The sequence below is a fragment of the Hyperolius riggenbachi genome, chromosome 1 (genome assembly GCF_040937935.1).
Source record: "Hyperolius riggenbachi isolate aHypRig1 chromosome 1, aHypRig1.pri, whole genome shotgun sequence".
In the NCBI taxonomy this organism is placed as follows: domain Eukaryota; kingdom Metazoa; phylum Chordata; class Amphibia; order Anura; family Hyperoliidae; genus Hyperolius; species Hyperolius riggenbachi.
This window is the reverse complement of record NC_090646.1, coordinates 557282640-557292206: the sequence shown is the minus strand read 5'-3', so window position 1 is coordinate 557292206 and position 9567 is coordinate 557282640.

Genomic DNA, 9567 nt, shown 5'->3' with positions numbered 1-9567 from the left:
TGCATATGGCCCTATGACTTATATGGTTTGTACACAAGAGGCTATATGAAATTCACTTTCTCTCCTGTGTTTTCTCCTAGGTGATATTTTCACAACTTGTCATAAGATGCTTTTTAAGCCACCAGCAAGCAAGAAAATACTCAAAATAAATTTGGTAGTACTTATTGACCATCTTTTGTTTACATTTTCAATTGTAAAATGCTGAAAATGTACTTTACAGAGAAGATGAAAATTATCTCCTAGGAGATAACTTAGGTGAAAAATGAATTGCATATGGGCCAAGGACTTTTATTTAGTTTTAATGAAATAGTATTTAATTTGATAAATTAAACCCCTAAAGATAAGCTATTTTAAATGTTACTTTCTTGTGACCAAGAAATCTTTTTAGATGGTTTCTAAGAAACCTTACATCCTTGCTTGTGTTACTGGCTGATTGTTTTCCCCAGAGGTCATAAGAGAGACAAAATAAACTTTCAGGCCTATATGCAATTCACTTTTTCACCTAAGTTTTCTCCTACAAGAAAAATTTTCATCTTCCATTTAAAATAAAATTTTAGCACTTTGCAATGGAAAAAGTATCAGCAAGTAGGTAAAAAGTACTATCAAAATTATTTTGAGCATTTTTTTGGTTGCTGATGGTGTAAAAGTCATTTTATTGACAAGTTTCAAAATACTCACTAGGAGAAAAGTTAGGTGAAAAATTGAATTGCATATGGCCCCACTGTCTTATGCTGGGAATACATGGGGCCATATGCAATTCACTTTTTCACCTGAGTTTTCTCCTAGGAGATAATTTTTCATCTTCAAATTAAAATAACTTTCCAGCACTTTTTTTTAACTAAAAAAGTACCAAAAAGTAAATGAAAAAGGACTATTAAAATTATTTTGAGCATTTTCTTGCTTTCTGATGGCTTAAAATTCATTTTATTGACAAATGTAAAAATATCACCCAGGAGAAAACTCAGGTGAAAAAAGAGAATTGCATATGGCCCATGGTGCGTTTCCGCAGCTCGATTATGCCGCCGGGTCGATTCCCGCTCATCCCCGCGGGCGATTCTCTTATCTTCCTTATCTTTTTCCATTGTCGCGCCCCCGCGGTATCGAGTGTGGAATCGATCCAGCGGGTGATCGGACATGTAGGAACTTATCAATCGAGCCATCTAATGGTTTGTACCGTGTATTCCCAGCATTAAACTATTGGATTATGTAAATAAGATTCAGCATCACGTAGAAACTAATGTGAGCTATCCCACTATTTGGAGAGTAAACACATGGAAATTATTTTTAAAACGTCATAACATCGCATTTGCTAAAATATTGTGCATGGTTGACTAGAACACATTTTGGTTTGCTCAAATGAAATGAAATATATTGTTATGTCTTTTTCACTGAAAGCCTTTATTTTTATGTAATTATTTTAGTTTAGTTACTCATGTTACAAGGAGAAGGGGAGGACCATTCTTCATGGTTAAAGAGAACCTAAAGTAGGAGGGATATGAAGGCTGCCATATGTATTTCCTTTTAAACAATACCAGTTGCCTGACTGTGTTGCTGATCCTCTGTCTCTAATATTTGTAGCTATAGACCCTGAACAAGCATGCAGATTAGGTGCTTCTAACAAAAATATGACAAAATTACCTACATGCTTGTTTCAGGTGTACAATTCAGACATTACTGCAGCCAAAGAGATCAGCAGAATAGCCATGCAACTGGTGTTGTTTAACAGGAAATAAATATAGCAGCCTTCATATCCCTCCCACTTCAGGTTCCTTTTAAATATCAAGTAAACAATTGTTTTTAGCAACATATGACAATCATCTACAGTATGTCTCCTATATTGTGTCCACAAGGTGTTGCTAGTTATTACGCTATTGTAATATGCACAGTTATGCTACCCTAAGCTAAGTGCAATATGATCCATTTAACATTTTATTGTTTATTTAAGTTGTGTGATATATGTGTGATCTGTAGCTATGTATATGCATGCCAATCTGCAGTTTGTAAAGCTAGCAAGATTTGCAATCATATTATTAGTGACATACATACAAGGAGTAGAGAAAGACAACTTTGCTGTTAAACAATGCATTAATGAGGCAACAACTTGACTGTGCAATCGGGGTTTTAGACAGAGCAGTGTTAGGGAGTCTTGCCCAGGAACCCCTTACTGGCTTACTGAATTAGGAAGAGCCAAGATTCAAACCCTGGTCACCTATGTCAGAGGCAGAGCCCTTAACCATTATACTAACCAGCGACCACACAATAATATGTGTGTGTTACTTGTCTGCACTCAATTTTAGAATGTCTATCTGTCTGTACCCTTTCCAATTATAGAGTGCTACTGCCCACTGAGTGTGCTCTAGTGCAGTGTTTCTCAACATTTTATTGGTATGTACCCCTTTTAAAACCCTGTACTCACCAAGTACCCCCTAGCATAGTAAATATTATCATAAGTACCCCTTGACAAATATACATTTAATCATAGCACGTGCTAATTGGTTCTAAACAATGTCCAAGCATTTACGGTTGCTTTATATTAGCTAAAATACTAATTTAGTGATGTTTAAATAAGATTTATCATTTTCTAAAACTCTAAATTTGTTATTCTTGGTTAAATATATCAAGTCCGAGTACCCCCTGGAACCATCAGACGTACCCCCTGGGGTACGCGTACCACATGTTGAGAACCTAGGCTCTAGTGGCTGCCTCCCAAGTGCAAGTGTTTTGAGTCTGACAGCAGAAAAGCACCATACAAATATTGGAATTATTATTATTAATAATAATGGTCAATGAGAAACTGAAAATTGTGTGAAGCATAGCCTTTTTGCATGGTGAAGAGATGCAAAGATGCCCATTGATGCTGAAGTAGTGGAAATTAAATCTACGGTATATGCTGGTGTTTTATATAATAATAATAATAATAATAATAATAATAATAATAATAATAATAATAATAATAATAATAATAATATATTATTATTATTATTTTTATTATTATTATTATTATAATCTATTGTACAGCTATGGAAATGGTTCTTCACTGTGAGGGTTGTGTTTAGTGTTAGTTCTGGCAGATAGAGCAGATTTTAAAATGGTATTGGATGTTTTATTAAAGAGCAAAATACTTAAAATTACCTACATTTGTCACAGTAATAAAATACTATTCTGAGGATTTTATCTAATTGTCATGTGGGATCACTCAGGAAGGAATATCTTGCCTTTTAAAGCAAATTAGCCTATGAAGTCAAGTTTTTTTTCTCTTTCTTTAGTATTCCCCTAAATTCTGGACCATTTTTTATATTTTGACACTTTTGTATTCAGGATAGTTATTATTATTTTTATATATGCTGTTGAACTTTGTGAAGATTCACACTTATTCAGGTTATGGTAAATTAAAACAAATATCAGGCAGTTTCACCATTGGATCTTTAAATAGGTAGGAATGCATTAAAATACAAAAAGACAAAATCTATAAAAATGGAGGAAAACTCAATCGATTTGTTTTATTGATTAAACATTGACTGGGAAAAGTTTATCATTATTGGAGTGTGGTGGGCCATGGGAAGAATGGTATGTGACTGAGAGAGCAGTACAAAGTAAAAGATAGCAAACGTTGCCACCAATATAAGATAAGATTTCTTAAAATGACATTAATTTGGCAGCTTCCATGTTCCTCTAAATTCAGGTTTCCTATAATCCAATTTCTGAACCTCTCTGTCTCTTTTTTTCTTTTATTAAAACCTGTGTCTGAATTTGGGCTTTAATTAATGAATGTTTGCTTGTGCTAATACATTCAGATACATAAACCACAATAATAACCTTTTGTCTTTTTATTAAATCCGAAATTAAAAAAATAAGAAAAAAAAATGTAAAAAAAGATTCTTGCTCTAGCTGTGTATCAAAGCTAACAGCTGAATTACTAAACAGGAAACACTCACTTATTTGTGTTATAGCTAAAACAAGGGTTGTCAATGTTTGCCACCTAAAAGCAGACATTTTTTAATAAATGCAGGCCTGATTTGTGGCATTATTTATATGCTTTCCACTATTCTTTGACTCAGGAGAACATAAACTCTGCTCTTATAAAAGCAAAGGAAAAAAGAAAGTCTTGCTGAATTTAATGATGCTGTATTTCAAGCCACAGGTTATCACACACAGTGATATGCTGAAAAAGGCCTTATTTCAAGTTACTTAGAATTATTGTGATTGAAAAATCTCCTCTAGTTCCACTTGCTGTATTGAGGTATCAGTTTAGCACACACCATCATACTATTTGTGAGACTTTGGGGAGTATCAATAAACTGTGTTAAACTAAATTACGTGTGATAAGTGTAACCACATGATGAGTAAAGTAAAATATAATACATTACATGTAAGTCATTACGCTCTACTTACTTCACGCATGTAATTCTTCTTAATGCAGTTTATTGCATACATCACTTTGAGTCTCACTTCTAATACACTAATACTGACTAATATTGATCAATAATGACCACCTGCAAATCAAAAAGTAAGAGACATTTATTAAAAGACAAAAAAGACAAAGACAAACACTTATATAGCGCTTTTTTCCTGGCGGACTCAAAGCACCAGAGCTGCAGCCACTAGGATGCGCTCTATAGGCAGTAGCAATGTTAGGGAAACCCTCGCCTAAGGTCTCCTGCTGAATAGGTGCTGGTTTACTGAACAGGCATAACAGGCATTTATTACATACATCCAATATTTCTGTAACCTGTATTTTATTAATTTATAACAAGAAAAAGGTGCAGTAATCAGACCCAGTTCAGCCAAACTGTTGGAGCTGCACAGATTTCAAGAGGTCATGTGTGCCTGTGATTCCTTAACTTCCTAAGCCGGAACCCTGAGTCATTCTTAGGGTGGAAAAAAGAACCAGGATCATGACCATGACTTGAGTTATCGGCCATGAGGTATAGGAAGAAGTGCCTGGAGGCTTTGGCTGCAGGATTTTCACTGGAAACAGGAGAAGTGAGACAGCATTTTTCCAGGTGCTTTTTTTCCCAGTGATCTCTGCATGGAGGGGGTGAGATGAATGGTCACTGCTGTTGACTACAACAGTGATCATTCATCCATGGGGAGGTCACTAAGGTCTTGATTCACAAAGCAGTGCTAACTGTTAGCACGCCTGTGAAAACCCCCTTAGCACGTCTAAACAAGTTTTCGCGCGTAAAACTTAACGCGGGCAAAACTTTATGCGCGTAAAACTTTACGCGCACACTGCACAGAGCGCAGGGCGCTCCGCGCGACGTACCCATTAAAGCCTATGGGACTTAGCGCGCATAAGACTTTGCGCGCGTAAAACTTTGCGCGCGTAAAGTTAGCGCGCGATCTGATTGAGAAATCCGTTGCTAACCTACTTAGCACCCTGGTTAGCACGTCTAAAGACTTTAGACGTGCTAAGTAGGTTAGCACCGCTTTGTGAATCAAGCTATAATTGGGTAAGGAAACAAATTATTATTTATTATTATTATTATTATTTATTGTATTTATAAAGCGCCAGCATATTACGCAAATGTTTCCTTACACCAATTAGTGCTGCAGCTGAAAATACTGAGGGCGCGCACGGGAGGGCGCCCGATTGTGCACAGCTGTGACAAAGATACAAATCGTCTACGTCCTTGTGGCTTGGATGAAGTCACAGAGGGCATAGATATACTGTTGGGACATATTAACAGTGGGGTAGAATGGATGATCCTGATCTAAACGATGTTGTATGTAGAGTGATATTCCAGTAATATATTCAATGTACAGGGTATCAAAAAAGAACACTAAAAATAATGTTAACAGTCACCTGAAATCACATTCTAATGTTTGAAACACTTTGAAAAAAATGGATATCTATGACATAAAGCAAGAGAACTAGAGACAGACCAATATATTCTGGATCACAGCTGATTCTCTGAGGCTCAGGCAATACAATGAAACAGTTTTTGTTTACAGTTAATAAAGACAAGATCCACAGATTTGAATAATCATTGGCATTTTATTTTTGTAGCAATAAACATGTTTATGCCAACATTCCTAATTAACTGAAGGATTTGCAAGGATATGCTTGATTTATATAGCAAATCTTTTGGCAAATTTGTTGTTTAGGATCGCGGCACATGTTTAATTATTAATTTAACCTTCCATGAAATCCTCGCTATCGTTTTTGTGATCTAGCTGCATTTTAATACATTCATAAATAATGAAATATGAGGCATTGTATTTATTGAACATTTGTAAGATGGGAAAACTAGTTTATTTCTATATGTTTATATACTGCCAAGCATTGCATAATCAGGTTTGTAGTGAAATGGAATGCATTTTTCCTTTTACAATGCATATAAAATTAGCTTCATGGAATGTTATTAAGATGTGTAATGTTTAAAAAAAGCTTTTATTTCTTTTAATGTACAGTTTATATTTATATGTTGATCTGTTAAATACATATTTGCTCTTTACATGTGTAGTCTCTGCATCAGAAGGTGTGTACACATGCACAATGTTGGTCACTTGAAGGTTTGGGGCTCAATCTCTCAGGTGATAATTTGGGAACTTTACATATGTCTGCTCTGTCATAGCCATGCTGGATCATAGTTACATTAGTTGCATAGATAGAAAGGATCTTTTAAAAGAAAAAGTTGGGGAGCAAGAAGAGAGGTTTGTTATGACCTTCGACTATTCACCAATGGCCGATAAGATTATGGAAATTATAAACAAAAATTGGTACATCCTACAGCAGGATAATGGATTTGGACCTAAGATCCAAAGTCCACCGATTCTGGCATATAGAAGAGGTCCCACCATAGGGTCCCTGGTAACTAGGAGTGAGTATGTTAGACCCCAAAACAAATCCTGGCTAGGATCTGTAAAAAACCAAGGTTGTTACCCATGTGGACATTGTCCAACGTGTGGTCACGTTAACAAAACAAAAAATGTACGATTGGGAGGTATTGATCTCCAGATTAAGGATTTCATAACCTGCAGAACTGAGTTCGTGGTCTATGCCCTCCTGTGTCCTTGCCTATTTTTCTATATAGGGAAGACTACTCGTCCCATGAGGGAGAGATTGGTAGAACACATTAGATTTATTAGGAAAGGCAAGGGTGGAGTTCCAAGATTAGTTGAACATTTCAAAGAGGTCCATCAAAGTGACCCAACCCAATTGAAGATTATTGGACTTTTTACTGTAGTAACCCCTCGAAGGGGAGGAGATAGGGAGAGACTTCTTTCTCAAAAGGAAGCAACCTGGATCTCAAGAACCAATGCTATGGGCCCATTAGGGTTCAATGATCGGAATAAACTAAGTGTGTTCTTAGAAAAGAACTAATTATGTCATTATATTTTGATGTTTGCATAATCTCTCTATATAAGTCTTCTCGTTGGTTTAGGGATATCACCTGTTGGTTCTTTATTTCTCTAGTCCTTTGCCTTGTAGTTGTTAGTCATTGAGCCTTGCTGAGCCTCCTCTCGGTTGTGGGTCTTTTCCTAAAATAGGATGTATATTGTCTAGATACTAAGGGTTCCCCCTGAGCAGTATGCCCTGTGTGGTCTGGATTACCTCCTTGGCTCGCGTCGGCCCCATGACACGACATGCTACTCTTCCCCGATGAGGAAGGCTGGTTTGCCTTCTTCCGGGTGTTGGAGCGCATCCAGGAGACTGGTTTGTTGCCATGGCGACGACGCTCTGGCAGCGTCGACGGGCGTGGTGACGTGCCGTGATAGTGGATGGTGATGGGCTGTGCTCCGAGAGGATGCACGCTCACGCTATCCGACGTGGGACGTGACGCGAGTCAGGGAGCAACAAGTGGGCGGATACCCTTCCGGGGTACTTTTAGACGCACACTTGCCCGTGGCGTTTGAGCCTTATCCCCGCCGCGGAGAGCAGCGGTCCAGGAGGAAGCTACCAAGCGAAACAATTGTTGACCGGAGGGTCTCTGTGGGTGGTGACACCAGAGCGGTGATGTATATACGCACAATGTGAATGGATATGCTGTCAATATTGTCATCTTGCCAAGCTATGCGATTAAATCGGACAGTTGAAACCTGTTGGTGCCCATGTGATATTGTGATGCAGTACATTAGTTGCATAGTCAGGTTGGTTGAAAAAATACATCCATCCATCTAGTCCAACCAGAAAAACAAAACAAAACAAAAAACATCATCCGGAACCTGCACATATCCCAGTTGATCCAGGGCAAGGCGAAAAAACCTTACAAGGCCTGGGCCAATTAGCCTTAAAGGGAAAAATTCCATCCCGATTGCAGATGGCAGTCAGATAAATCCTTTGATTAACTCTTCTGGGAATTACCTAATAATTATAGCTGTGGATGCCCTTTAATGCAAGGAAAGCATCCAAGCCCTATTTAATTGCAGATGTAGAGTTTGCCATAACTACTTTCTGAGGTAAGATATTCCAGATTTTAACGACTCTTACTGTTAAGGACCCCTTTCTAAATAGATGGCAAAAACTTTTTTCCTCCATATGCAGATCACATTCCCTTGTCCGTTGTACAACCCTAGGGGCAAAAAGCTCACCTGCCAAGCTCCCCCCAGCCACGAACAACACCATGGGAAAGTTGAGCATCACAACCCCCCGCGGCACCTGCTGCAGTTGTTCTTCCGCCTCCTCCTCCAAAACAACACCTTCCTCATCATCTGACTCCTCTTCCCCACACAACTCTTCCTCCTCCTCCCCCCTCTGTGCTGCTGCAGGTGTTGAGGAATCATCTGCTTCTGATGAGAATTGATCCCACAACTCTTCCTCCTGTTCTTATTCCTGTTCACGCTCCTTCTCAGCTTGATCCACCACTCTACGCACAGCACGCTCCATGAAGAAGGCATATGGGATCAAATCGCTGATGGCGCCTTCACTGTGACTCACCAGGTTTGTCACCTCCTCAAACAGCCACATAAGCCTGCAGGCATTTCGCAATCAGTGTCCAGTACTTTGGCCAGAACATCCCCATCTCCCCAGACTCTGTCCTTTGACTGTAGTTGTAGAGATACTGTTTGATGGCTTACTCCCATTGTAGCAGGCGGTCAAACATCAGGAGGATCGAATTCCAGCGAGTCAGGCTATCGCAAATCAAGCATCTCACCGGCAAGTTGTTTCTCCACTGAATATCGGCAAAGCGTGCCATGGCCGTGTAAGACCGCCTGAAATGCCCACACACCTTCCTGGACTGCTTTACGATGTCCTATAAGACTGGGTAATTAGACATAAATATCTGAATTACGAGATTCAATTCAAAGCCGAAACGAGATTGCTGCCGTTGTCACACACCACGTTGCCGATATCCAGTTGGTGCGGGGTCAGCCACTGATCCACCTGTTTGTTCAGAGCAGCCAGGAGAGCTGATCCAGTGTGACTCTCCGCTTTGAGGCAATACATGTTTAAGATGGCGTGACACCGTCGTACCTGGCATGCAGCATAGGCCCTGGGTAGCTGGGGATGTGTAGCTGGAAAGGAGATCGCAGCTCCAGCAGAGTTGAACTACCACTCAGCAAAGGAGGAGGGGGAGGACAACAGCAAAGAGGATGTAGCAGGAGGAGAGGAGGTGGCAGCAG